Source organism: Diabrotica virgifera, chromosome 4 (genome assembly GCF_917563875.1).
Source record: "Diabrotica virgifera virgifera chromosome 4, PGI_DIABVI_V3a".
NCBI classification, from domain to species: domain Eukaryota; kingdom Metazoa; phylum Arthropoda; class Insecta; order Coleoptera; family Chrysomelidae; genus Diabrotica; species Diabrotica virgifera.
This window is the reverse complement of record NC_065446.1, coordinates 100401984-100417007: the sequence shown is the minus strand read 5'-3', so window position 1 is coordinate 100417007 and position 15024 is coordinate 100401984. Positions and strand designations below refer to the sequence as shown.

At 32.2% G+C, this 15024-nt stretch overlaps 1 protein-coding gene across 1 annotated transcript in view; it reads right to left on the bottom strand.

The window, feature by feature from the left end:
• The window catches only part of LOC114330257 (UDP-glycosyltransferase UGT5), a 47442-nt gene that overhangs the window by 22117 nt on the left and 10301 nt on the right, over positions 1-15024 (bottom strand). The gene's annotated exons all lie outside the window — the stretch shown is intronic.

The window sequence follows — 15024 nt, the reverse complement described above, 5'->3', positions numbered from 1 at the left end:
CATGAGAAGACTAAGAATTGGACATTGCCGTCTTACACATGGTTACCTGATGAGACAGGGAAATCCTCCTTGGTGTCATACCTGCAATACTCGTGTCACCGTCAAACACATACTAGTTGAGTGCCAGATATACACGAACACCCGAAGACAACATAAACTGGATGAAAACCAAACCATCAGTCTTAGTGATAATAGTAACTTTAATAATGTGATAATGTTTCTCAAAGACTCTCGGGTATACTACGCCATATAAATGTTGTTTTTTATCATTTTGCTGATATTGTAATTTCTTAATTTAAATTCGTAATTTTCTTAATTCTTGTAATTTAAACATATTGTAAACCTTACTTTTGTAACCGTGTCAATGGCCTGCGTTGCTGAGATACGTTAATTTAAATAAAAAAAATATATTTTTTACACTTCTTTATAATAGATTATTTAAATAACAGGAAAACAAAATAAGAAAAAAAAACGTGTAAACGTGTTCTGTTTTGCTTACAGTGTAACCGTTATATTAGTGTATACAAACGTGTGAGAGAGAAAGGCAATAAATCCTACATGAAATTAGTCAAGAATGTATCAATACTGCCAACATAATTTTAAGCGCCAAATTTAAAAAAAATAGAGATCCTGAACAAAATAATCATGTTTTTTTATATCCTATGAAATTAGAATTTAGTCGTTGAGATATTTATTTTCAGTGACCCCAAAGACCCCCGAGTAACAAGTTTGGGCCAATTATTTAACAAATTACCATAATAGTCCAGAGGAAGACGTTTATTACACCTGCTGCATGCACCAGGTAGTTTGCACACTCTCGCCGACCTCATATTCATTTTCAGCGACCCCAAAACCCCCGAGTAATGAGTTTAAGCCAATTATATAATAAATTACCACAATACTCCATAGCAAGACGTTTATTACACCCGCTGCAGGCACCAGGAAGTTTGCACACTCTCGCCGACCTCATATTCATTTTCAGCGACCGCAAAAAACCCCGAGTAATGAATTTAAGCCAATTATATGATAAATTACCACAATACTCCAGAGGAAGACGTATATTACACCCGCTGCAGGCACCAGGTAGTTTGCACACTCTCGCCGACCTCATATTCGTTTTCAGCGACCCCAAAAACCCCCGAGTAGGAAAATTTACCGAGTTGCAAATTTATAATAATTGCCTACTTCAAAATGCACTTTTGAAATGCATTTTTCTTATGCACAAATGCAATTTCGGATTTCTTATTCATTACATTAGTTCACAAAATTTCCTGACATTCTCACGAATCCAACGCACCAGCATTAAAATCCGTCTTACTGTGCCAAAAATCGACAGTAAGGCCTTTTTTGTGCTTCGATGCCTCGACTACTTGGTGGAAATTCAAATTCATATCTAACAATAAACACAAAACTTTTGTCTTCAATCTTCCCACAAGATTTACCTATTTAAAATATTTGTTTAAGTTGTTGTTAGTTCTGAAAGCTGGTGTTATTCCTTTCTTTTTATGTGTTTCGCTACATATTTGTTGATATCTTACCTGTATATGTATATGTGATAGAGCAGAAGGCATAGAAGCATAGGAACTGGGCTGTGATAATGGGAAGACTAATTTCAGGGTTTGTTTTCTCTATTTGTAGATTAATCTATTTGTAGATTTCAAACAAGCGTATGACTCAATGATTAGAAAAGAATTTTATAACGCAATTCAAGAGTTAAATGTGCCAAAAAAACTAAGCAGATTAGTAAAACTATGTCTAACCAACACCAAAGCAAAAGTAAGGATTCAAAATCAACTGTCCGATGAATTTAACATTAATGAAGGCCTAAGACAAGGGGATACACTGTCAACAACACTTTTTAACCTTGCGTTGGAACAAGTAATCAGGAAAACTCCTATAGATAGGGATGGTACAATATTTACAAAGCTCAATCAGGTCGTTGCCTATGCAGATGATATAGACATAATCAGCTGGACATTAAAAGACCCAGAAAAAATTTATACATATTTTAAAGAAGCGGCACAGACTATGGGTCTAGAAGTTAATGTCTCAAAGACAAAGTACATGATAACAACACGGGAAAAAGTACAAACGAAAGGCAACATATCTCTGAGCGGGCAAATATTTGAAAGAGTGGATCGTTTCAAATATTTAGGATCAACGATAACAGAAGGAAATAAAAACAGTGATGAGGTAACAGCAAGAATTGCATTTGGAAACAAATGCTTCTACAGCCTACAAAATACCATAAAGTCAAAATCAATATCCATTAATTCAAAAGTAAAAATATACACAACAGTAATAAGACCTGTAGTAATGTATGCATCAGAAACATGGACCTTGACTAGTGAACAAGGGGAACAACTTCTCAGATGGGAAAGAAAAATCTTAAGGAAAATATATAGACCTATACAGGAGAATGGAGAATAGCGTATACGAATGAACCACGAAATAAATAGAATGTTTAACAGGCCGAATATTATAAAAGAAATACGAAGTAAACGACTGAGTTGGTTAGGACACGTAGAAAGGATGGATGATAATAGAAATACAAAAAAAGTTCTTAGAAAAGAATTAAATGGGAAGAGACCGAGAGGTAGGCTTAGAAAGAGATGGATTGATGGATTGATGGAAAAACAAGCAAAGGAAAGAAAAACATGGGCAGCTATAGTCAAACAAGCAAAACACACATAACTCCGAAAGGACCTCCTCAAAAAAGAAATAAGAAAGTAATATTTTAGAGAAATATCGTTTAGAATTTTTGAGGAGTTATGCGTGTGGCTGGCCCCCACACCATGTAAAACTTTAGAGCCTAGAAACCACAACGGGCGACCATGGCCTTCCATGGGCTATCGGCCGTCACCGATGATGATGCTGATGAATATTACACATTGATTATACGAACTATGACAAACTCGAATCAAATGAGAAGCGTTGAAAAGTCCTATTTATATTGTGTTAGGATGGGATGATGAATTGTGTCAGAACCTATTTTGTATTAGATAAAAAAAGTAGCAAGTTGCCCAAAGTCTCCTTCTCTTCTTCTTGTCTTTTTCCTTATGCCTATTACGGCGTTGGATAAATGGATGCCCAAAGTCTAATATCTCAAAACCATGTTTTTGATTTACAATGATGATTCGGGAAATTTGCTACTTTTTTTATCTTATACAAAATACTGACACATTTCATCATCCCATTCTAACATAACGTAAATAGGAATTTTCAACACTTCTCATTTGAATCGATAAGATCAGAAAAGGCGTGAGTCATTTGGTGGACATTTCGAGAAAATTGATGAAAACTGTTCTGATCAAGCAAACCGTGTTTATTGCAACTACAACATATCTATGGTATATTTTATGGTATGTTGTAGTTGCAATAAATAAGGTTTACTTGATCAGAACAATTTTTCTCAATTTTTTTCGAAATGTCCACCAAATGACACATGCCTTTTCTGATCTCACTGATTCGTTTGTTTCGAGCTTGTCATAGTTCATATAATCCATTTATAATATTAATATACGACATTATGGACAAAAGCTCTAAACAAATGAGAAAAGGGCTAAAAAATCCTATTGGCAGCTTACATGTTACATAGACTGACAGAAATGCCCATGTCATAAATAACTTCAAGAGAGAACTGTACATCATTCAACAAATAGCAGTAAATAATGGGTTCAAGGAACAAACAATTAACAAAATATAACATCAAAAACTGCATAAAAAGCCCTGAAATTAGTCTTCCCATTATCACAGAAATAACCCAGTACATGTCTTCTGCTTCCTCACATAATATACAGGTAAAAGATATCAACAAATATGTTAGTCCAAGCTGTGGGTGAAAAATAGGTCGATTTCAGGATATAATTCAGGAATTTTTGAAACCTATCAGGTGTTGTAAAGGACGATGCCAGGAATAACTTATACTAAAATGTAACCAAAAATTTTGTGCGGTTTTTTATTTATGACGATTTTCATTTGTTAAATTTGCAATTTTTAAAGATTTTTAATTTTGCAGCTTAGGATATTCGTTTTAGAGAAAAAGTTTTTAAACGAACATTGTAGTAAACTAAAAAAACCTACAATTTGAGCTATTGCAAGTTTAATTTCGTTAATATGTTATTGCAAAACACCCTGCGAAAGGTCCAAAATGGCCGTTTTTTGCAATTGCGTTATTTATTGCAAAAATAACTTTTATGTATTTTTTAAGGCTTTAAAATGAATATCTTTTAATACTAAATATAAAAAAAATTTGTAGTGCCCGATTTGTGAACTTGTTGCTTAGATATTATAATTTGTTTATCCCAAGAGGTCAAATGTCCAAGGCTATAACTTTTTCAAAAAAAAAATCGTACAGAGTTAATTCAAGATCCCCTCTCCTTCTAAAGACTTATATTTTCATATTCTGATGTAAATAAATGCGTATAATATTTTTCAACCTCTTATTTTTTGTTTGAAAATAAGGGGGCAAATTTCGTTATAAACATTTAGAACTGAAGCCGCCCCTGTACATCCTATGAATTTCTAACTTGTAGATTATTGTTGCTGAAGCCAAAATAAAGATTCAGAACCAAATGAAAATATTCTACGACCAACTGAAGCCCAGATAATTGTTTTTGTTTTCTTACTTTATTTATAACAATTAAGAAATTATTTCACAGTCATTGACTAAGGAAGATATTATCTTAAAATAAAAATTATTTTGGCCGAAAATTACATTTAATTATTAAAAATGATTTTTAAAGTGTAGTGGAGATTTACTTTTCGTTTCGACTGTGATTTATTGTGTCGGTTGCCCTTAGCAACGGCTAGCAACTTATAATACATTGAATCACGGTTTTCGCTTTAAATTTTAAAGCGCCGCTTGGATTGACATGAAATTTGGCAAACACGTAGATAATATGTTAAAGAATAAAAATGATATTGGGCCTCTGTGTGCTTTTGTCCTAGGGGTGAATTTCACCCCTTATAAGGGGTGAAAAAATATATGTTCAAAATAAGTTTGAAAATGGATAAAACGTCTAATTCTAAGCACCTTTTGTTCTATAGGATTTTTTCACCAATAATACCTTTCGAGTTATTTTCGAGTAAATACCTTCATTTTTCAACAACAAAAAGACACGTTTTTAGGCGGTTTTTGACAAATTACTCAAAAAGTAAGTATGTTATTGAAAAAAAGAGTTTTAACAAAAATATAGCAAATTAAAAATTGAAAAAAATGGTGTACGCGTGAAATCTCTAGACCCAGTAGAAACAAAGTTCTAGCTAATGAAAAAGAGGTTCATATCCGTCAAATTTCAAAGTGAATTATTTCAACGTGAAATAACCGAAAAATCATGCACTTTGTGGAGAAAAATCATTACAAATTTTTTAAAGTGTTTAAAAAAATATGTATATCTGTTTTAAAAAAAAGTTTATAGCATCAAAAGTAAGCAAGTTACGCTGAAAATAAAGTTGATCTCTTTTTTTTTTGTCAAAAAAATCGGGAAAGTCACCCCCTAATTAGCATCAAAAATGAAATTAATCAATTTTACTTCAATGTTGTTTTACTCGTGTATGTGTCGTTTATGTCTGTAAGTTTCATCGGTTCAAAGTGCTTATTTTTGAAGGGGCAGTAGTTAAAAGCACATGAACTAGTCAATAATCACGAGTGTATGCAAATTTAGAACAGCCATATCTAAACAAATTCTTGCCTTCCAAAAAAGCTAAAAATCCAATATATTCATAACAGCAAAAACTAAATTTTTTTGCTCTTTGTGATTTTTGGTCACATTAATAAATTTTAAGTTATTTATAAAAAACATTTTTTTAAATTAAAAATTAAAACAGATTTACTTTAAAACCAATTTTTTTAAATAAGCCCTTTGAACCGATGATACTTATAGATCATATAAATAATACATGAGCAAAGTAACTTGTGAAGCGGTAATGATTAATTTGATTTAAGATGCTAATTGGGGGTTGACTTTCGAGTTTTTTGACCAAAAAAAAAGAGATCAACTTTATTTTCAGAGTAACTTGTTTACTTTTGATGCTATAAACATTTTTTTAAAACAGATATACATATTTTTTGAAATACTTTTAAAAATGATTTTTCTCCAAAAAGTGCATGATTTTTTGATTATTTCACGTTGAAATAATTCACTTTGAAATTTGACGGATATGAACCTATTTTTCATTAGCTAGAACTATATTTATACTGGGTCTAGAGATTTCATGCATACATCATTTTTTTCAATTTTTAATTCGCTATACTTTTGTTAAAACCCATTTTTTTCAATAAAACACTTATTTTTAGAGTTATTTGTCAAAAACCGCCTAAAAACGTGTTTTTTTGTTGTTGAAAAATTAAGGTATTTACTCGAAAATAACTCGAAAGATATTAACTTGGTGAAAAAATGCTATAGAACGAAAAGTGCTTAGAATTAGACGTTTTATCCATTTCAGAACTTAGTTTGAACATCTATTTTTTCACCCCTCATAAGGGATGAAACTCACCACCAGGACAAAAGCACACAGAGGCCCAATATCATATTTATTCTTTAAAATGTTATCTATGTGTTTGCCAAATTTCATGTCAATCCAAGCGGTGCCTTAAAATTTAAAGCAAAAACCGTGATACAATGTATTATACTGTTGCTAGCCGTTGCTAAGGGCAACCGACACAATAAATCATAGTCGTAACGAAAAATAAATCTCCATTACACTTTAAAAATCATTTTTAATAATTAAATGTAATTTTCGGTTAAAATAATTTTTATTTTAAGGTAATATAAGTCTTTCTTTAGTCAATGACTGTGAAATAATTTCTTAATTGTTATAAATAAAGTCACTACGATTTAAGAAAACAAAAACAATTATCTCGGCTTCAGTTGGTCGTAGAAAATTTTTATTTAGTTTTGAATCTTTATTTTGTCTTCAGCAACAATAACCTGCAAGTTAAAAACTCATAGGATGTACAGAGGCGGCTTCAGTTCTAAATGTTTATAACGAAATTTGCCCCCTTATATTCAAATCCGAAATAATAGGTTGAAAAATGTTATACGCATTTATTTACATCAGAATATGAAAATATAAGTCTTTAGAAGGAGAATGGATCTTGGATTAACTCTGTACGATTTTTTTTTCAAAAAGTTATAGCCTTGGACATTTGACCTCTTGGGATAAACAAATTATAATATCTAAACAACAAGTTCACCTATCGGGCACTGCAATTTTTTTTATGTTTAGTATTGAAAGATCTTCATTTTAAAGCCTTAAAAATACATAAAAGTTATTTTTACAATAAATAAGGCCATTGCAAAAAACGGCCATTTTGGACATTTCGCAGGCTGTTTTGCAATAACGTATTAACAAAATTAAATTTGCCATAGCTCAAATTGTAGGTTTTTTTAATTTACTACAATTTTCTATTTAGAATTTTTTTTCTAAAATGAATATCCTAAGCTGCAAAATTAAAAATCTTTAAAAATTGTAAATTTAACAAATGAAAATCGTCATAAATAAAAAACCGCACAAAATTTTTGGTTACATTTTAGTATAAGTTATTCCTGGCATCGTCCTTTACAACACTTGATAGGTTTCAAAAATTCCTGAATTATATCACGTTTTTTCACCCACAGCCTGGGGTATGTAGCCAAACACATAAAAAGAAAGGAATAACACCAGCTTTCAGAATATTTTAAATAAATCTTGTGGGAGTATTTTGTATTAGATAAAAAAAAGTAGCAAGTTGCCCAAATCATCATTGTAAATCAAAAACATGGCTTTTCAGATATTAGACTTTGGGCATCCATTTATCCAATGCTGTAATAGCCATAAGGAAAAATACAAGAAGAAGAGAAGAAGACTTTGGGCAACTTGCTACTTTTTTTATCTAATACAAAATAGGTACTGACACAATTCATCATCCCATCCTAACACAATATAAATAGGACTTTTCAACGCTCCTCATTTGTTTCGAGGTTGTCATGGTTCGTATAATCCATGTGTAATATTAATAAACGACATTATGGACAGAAGCTCTTAAACAGATATGAAGTGTTGAAAAATCCTATTGGCAGCCTACATAGTATGTTACGCATGCCCGATTTCACCAACGATACCTAAACATTTAAAAATTACCTAAGTGGGTTTAGGTACTTCCTAACTCTAAAACGGATTTCACCATACGATAAGAATTGCCTAAACCGCTTAAGCATTACCTTACGTTAGGATACTGATTTCGATCTCCCTAAACTTTAGGTATTACTTATCGTTGACAGTCAGGTTATATTTTTACAATTTTGACTAATGTACTTGTGACGTTTGTCAATAATCCACAGAGAACGGCAGTTCTCACCAGTGGCGCACAACACCCCTACAAGCGACACTATATATACACGAAATTTTCGATTTTCTAAACCTGACTGAATTGAAAATTTGGCCAAATCCCATCTTAAAGTTTAGGAAAAGACTCGTCCATCTATATGTTACTTCTCCATTTTGGTCCAAGGGTGTGGATTTTACGGCCCTTCCCATTTAAAGCCTGTTTTTCGTTCTCGTCCCCAAAACTCCCAAAAATTTCAAAAATTTAAGCTTGACCTTTGCGGCTTCTGATAGCATAGATCATTACCTTTCCAACACATGTTTAATTTTGAAAATCGGTTATAAAATTCAAAAGTTATCGAGCTCAGAAATATGACTCAATTTTTATTTAAAAAATGGAAAATGTTTGTGGATATGTATGTATGTATGTATGTATGTGTGTGGAAAAGTTAAACCGATCTGAATTTTTTTTTCTGTGTTTCAAGAGGGTGTGAGGGCCGATTCAGAACCGGTCTAATTTTTGACTTCTGACTACCCGTAAGTTAGCTAGAGGACTAGGTAAATACAAAATAGCATATTTTTTGGGCGTATATATCTTAGGTTCAAGGAAAGACAGGAAAACTAAAAATACACCAAATTAATAGGGTTGAGTTAAGCTTTCAAATGGCGTTTAAGCGATCAAGCTGAGACATACGCAGTGCTCACCATAGCCAAAAAACTGAAAAATTAAACTTTTAAAATTTTGGTTTTTTGACAATTACTCAAAATTTCAACCTACGAATTTCGCCAATAACTGAGCGTTTGTAGAAGAACTTAGGACGCGTCTAAAGGTGTATACCTTATATCTGGGAAAATTCGAATTTTTAAGTTATAGGCTTCATAAGTATGATCAAATCTATTTCTTATGGGAAAAAACGGTTTTTCAAGCTCAATAATTCCTGTAATACGTTCAGTTATCATACTCGATCTTGGATGCATCAGATACTACTTGTCAATACGTTTCAAATTCATGTTTAGTGATCAACATCAGGTAAGTCGTTCAGAAGTTATAGAGCTCCAAAAGTATAATTAGTCCAGGAACTGAAATTTTTCACTTCGCAATTTTTACAGAATGGATCGATTTGCTTAAAAATTTGACAATAAGTAATGGATAGTCCAAGGATCAAAATCTACATGATGCCGAAAGACGCTTTTACCATGGGGTGGTTGCCACCTCATCTCGAGGGTGGAATTTTTTTTTATATTTTGACCGCAAATGCTGGTAAAAATATTAATTATAAGCAAAAAATGTTCATTATACATTTTTTTGATAAAATTAATAGTTTTCGATTTATTAGTTATCGAATCTGTTAGTTTTATATCGGAAAGATTACCAGATAAGGGCAGTTCTCGCCAGTGGCGCAGAAATACACCCTCTACACGCGACACTATTATATATACGAAATTTTCAATTTTCTAAATCTGACTGAATTGAAAATTTTGCCAAATCCCATCTTCAAGTTCAGAAAAAGACTCACCCATTCATATGTCAACCATCCATTTTGGTCCAAGGGTGTCGATTTTACGGCCCTTCTATTTAGGGTCTGTTTTTCGTTCTGGTCCCCAAAACTCCCAAAAGCGTCGAAAATTTGTCCAACCTTTGCGGCTTCTAATAGAACTGATCATTACCTTTCCAACGCATGTCTAATTTTGAAAATCGGTTATACCATTCAAAAGTTATAGAGCGTAGAAATGTGACTCAATTTTTATTTAAAAAAGGGAAAATGTTTGTGGATATGTATGTATGTGTGTTTGAAAGTTAAACCGATTTTATATTTTTCTCTGTGTTTAAAGAAGGGGTCAGGACCGATTTAGAACCGGTGTAGTTTGTTACTTTTGATCACCCATAAGCCAGCTATAGGACTTGGTAGGTACAAAACGGCATATTTTTTGGGGGTATATATATTCGGATCACGAAGAGGCAGGAGAACCGCAAATACATCAAATCAATAGTGTTGACTTACCTTTCAAATAGTGTCTAAGCCGTCAGGATCAGACATATACACGGCTCAGTATAGCCGAAAAACTGAAAAACTAAACTTTGAAAATTTTGGTTTTTCGACAATTACTCAACATTTCAACGTACGAATTGCGCCAATAACTTAGCGTTTGTAGAAGGACTCAAGAAGAATCTAACGATGTATACCTCATATCCGGGAAAATTCGAATTTTTAGGTTATAGGCTTCATAAATATGATAAAATCTATTTCCTGTGGGAAAAACGGTTTCGAAAGCTCAATAATTCCTGTAATAGCTTCAGTTATCATACTTGACCTTAGATCCATCAGATACTACTGGTTAATATGTTTCAAACTCATGTTTACTGATCAAAAGCGGTTAAGCCGTTTAGAAGTTATTAAGATACAAAACTATAATCCAATTAACGATCATTCCCCAAATGGTTTATGTAGTTGTAGTGGTTACGACGCTAAATTTGATCTGGCAACGGGCAATCCGACTTCATTTACCGGCCATCTCAATATATTTTTTTTCAATCTATTTCGAATAGATAAAAATCTAGTGTACATTCGATGGACACTAGATCATTTGGGAGATAATGCAACAAAAGTGACAATTTATAAAGCTTGACGTGTAATAGAGGAACATTGCATTCAACTTCATACATTTAATTTATAAATACCTTTGAAAAACTCCTGATACAAGAATAAAAAACCGCTAAACGCCGTAAAAATGAGTGGCGCATAAAATATTCCAGCTACAAAAGATCTGATATGAATGTTACGTGGCGCGAAAATGGATTTTCATTTGATGCAAAGCAAAATTTTAGTTTTATTTTAAAATATTTTTCTATAATATTTGCTAAATTTGAAGTAAACGCGCCATAAAAGAGTTTCAAAATTCAAACTGTATCAAAGTTACTCTTTTGTGGCGCGTTTACTTCAAATTTAGCAAATATTATTGAAAAAAATTGTAAAATAAAACTAAAATTTTGTTTTGCTTCAAATGAAAATCCATTTTCGCGCCACGTAACATTCATATCAGATCTTTTGTAGCTGGAATATTTTATGCGCCACTCATTTTTACGGCGTTTAGCGGTTTTTTATTCTTGTTTGCTTTTTACCGTAATTTTTCTGTTGTTCTGTAATATGAGGTACATTAGTTGTAATTTTGTATTTTCTTTTATATTATTAATATAATATGTGTTGGAAAATATAGAAAATCCTTTGGAGTTTTTTACAGGTCTCTTGACAAAATTATGTAGTCTACCTACTACCTAAAAAACTAGTGTTGTGTTTCAAAAACCCATTCATGATATAACTAAAAGTATGTCATTAAAAAATTAATAATAAAAAGCAATTTTCAACATATTATTTATTTTAAAATTATTTCATCAATGACAATTCAACTAACTTCAATTTTTCGTCATATGTGAAATTTACAACTCTTTTCTTTTCCTCCATTTCACTGTACATAATATATACAAATAACATACAAGATTATATTTATTATATACAAACTTAATGCACAAATAACTAACTACTAAATAAAATAACTATAAGCCAAGCCGCACACCAAAGAAACATGAAACGAAAAACATGAAACATGAAACGAAAAACATGTTTCATGAAAAGAAAACACTGCTAAACAAATCTTAAAGTCCGCCTACCAATGAAACGAGTGTGATTCATGCTCACGACACATTTTTATTTTCGGAAAGTTTCATAAATGGCCGGACATATATTTGTTTAGCAGTGGTTTATTTCCATGAAACGTAATATACGTTTCATGTTTCTTTGATGTGCGGCCTGCCTAACAGTACAAAACTGAATAAAACCAAATTGGCAAACAAACAATAATGACAAATAACACTGGTAAACACACAGTTTGCTGCCGGAAAGTTTTTTACTGTTTTTAGGTAATTTGGGTCTGCTAAATCCAAAAATGCCACCAGATTTGCTCCATCAGATCGTTTTCAGAAAATACGACAACAGGTCACATTTCTAACATATAGAGTAATTTAACGCAGCACTACCTACATATATGTAGTGCTGTTACCCATGAAATAAACCAAATACGAATAAAAAGTAAGATATTTATTGTACAATAATGTACTTACAAAAATCATCATACATATCTGGCAAAAAACTTAACTTTTCATCTAACTTAACCGGCAGCGTCGCAACAAAAATGTGTTTATTCGGCGTCACCTAAAAACTTCCTTTTATATGATTTTCTTGCAAAGGCTTTAAAAGGACGGTCCCTTTGAAGACTCCAGCAGTAATCCGCCATCATGTGATTGCCCCATCTCCCTAATACCCCTCTTCTATCGTTTTGATATCTTGGTGAAGATTTTCTGGGAAACGGTCTAAAGTGGCTGTGGAGGTAATGAATTTGAATACTCATATGACAACCGTGTTTGTTAAAATTGTTGAGCATTTCTTCCACTCTAAGGAACAACTGTATACTTCCATATTTGTTGCCATTATGTAGAAGGGCACACTTTAAACTTCGTTTGGAACTGTCGATAAAAAGACGCCAGTGATCTGGTGTACACTCCGATACACCCATTTTTTAACAGTCCTTTAATATTGTTATAAAAAACCATATCATCTTGCTGAGAAAAAAAGGCAAAAGATCTTTTGTCTCTATTACGGTAGTATGTAATTTTGGTGTCTGGGTGAAGAACATTCTTTTCTTTTAGTCTGGAAAACTCGGAAGAATCCTTTGGAAGGTTCAAATTTCTGATAAGATCGCTTAGCTCTTCCTGCGTAAAGCGCTCAGGACGTGTTGAATCCCCTTCAAAATCACTGTCGTCTTCCTCAAATCTATTAGTCTGCAGTTCGTCAGATAACGTTTCGACATTATTCTCTGGTATCATAAGTAGACTGCTAAATATTGGAATGGGTATCTGCTCAAGCTGATGCGGAATTGGTCTTATTGCTGAATCCAGGTTAGGATATGTTCACGTACGTCGATTTTTACGATTAATGCCTTTTATATTGACAAGACAGAAATAGCAATCGTCAAAATGATTTTTTGGTTCCCTCCATACCATTGGAAAACCAAATTTAAACATTTTCGTTTTCCTTTCGTCCACTGTCGCAAGTTTTCAATACAAATTTTGCACACCACATGTGGAGCTCAGGATTTATCTTGATCTCCTAAATGAACACCAAAATAGGCCCTTTTGTTCATTTGCCCATTTGTCTTAGAATTTGCTAAATTTGTTTATAAACATATTGCAATTATAGTGGTGGAATATAAAGAAATGTAAGAATATTTAAGTATTTGATAAGTATGTTATATCTCGAAACTTAGAGCTGATACAAAGAAAAGGTTTGTATTTTTGGAATTAGCACAAATGAATTAACTAAAATCAGTTGATTTTTTTTTCAGCAGCAAGACAAAAATTTTTTTGTTGGGCTGTGTAATCGAAAAAGTAAGGAAATGTCATCTTGTTCTTCTTTTTATTTATCAAAAATAGTTCAAACGTACCCTAGGTAATACCTAGGAAAGCATTTCCTAGACAAGCAGTTCTTTTAGTTGCGAAATACGATTGTTCCTAAGTATTGACTTAAGAAGTTCCTATCGATAAGAATTATTTAATAAGGCAACTGTTTAGGTATCGTTGGTGAAATCGGGCAATAAACTGACAGAAATATCCATGTCATAAATATGTAAATTCAAGATAGAATTGTACATCATTCAACAAATACGTAGCAGTAAAGAAATGGGTAAAAGGAATAAACTATTAACAAGATCTAAAATCAAAAACTGCATAAAAAAAGCCCTGAAATTAATCTTCCCATTATCAGAGCCCAGTACCTACCTTCTATGCCTTCTGCTCTATCACATATACACATAAGATATCAACAAATATGTAGCGAAACATATAAAAAGAAAAGAATAACACCAGCTTTCAGAACTAACAACAACTTAAACAAATATTTTAAATAGGTAAATCTTGTGGGAAGATTGAAAACAAAAGTTTTGTGTTTATTGTTAGATATGAATTTCCACCAAGTAACCATGGAATCCATCAATTGTTTTAATTGCACTTTAAGCACACTACATTCTAAAATAAATGTGTAGTAGTAAAGTGTCCAATCTGATATAATAATAGCGTCTTTTCTGTTGGCATCCTATACATCCTAAACATAACCTAGTTTTTTTAGGACTTGCTTCATTTTTTTGTATCACATATCTAAAAGATAAATAATTTAATTGAAATCTACACTAACATTTGCTTAAAAGCATATTTAGATAATATGAAAGTACGAAATCTAGTAGTTGAAGAAAGAATAATATTATTTATTATCTTTTTTCTTAGCCGTGATAAGTTCACTGCCCATGATTTAAATTTGGCACTAAATTCAATATGACATTTCTTGCACATGCGCAAATAAAGGAACGAATTGGACAAATTAACGTCTCCTAAGTATCTGCCCCGCATAGAAATATTGAGAATAGAAGGGCATTCAGTAGTCTCATCTTGATATTTTGAGAGATATATCTGTCTTTCCAAACTTTAGTTAGGCCACTCATCGCATTTTTTGCCATACCAATACGTCTCCGAACTTCTGCTTCACAGTTACCATCGTTAGTTATACTGGACCCGAGCTAGACAAAGCAATTGCATATTGAATAAGGTAAGACAGATATACGTATAATGCGGAAGTATATGAATTATAATCAAAAAATTATAAGAAAAAATTA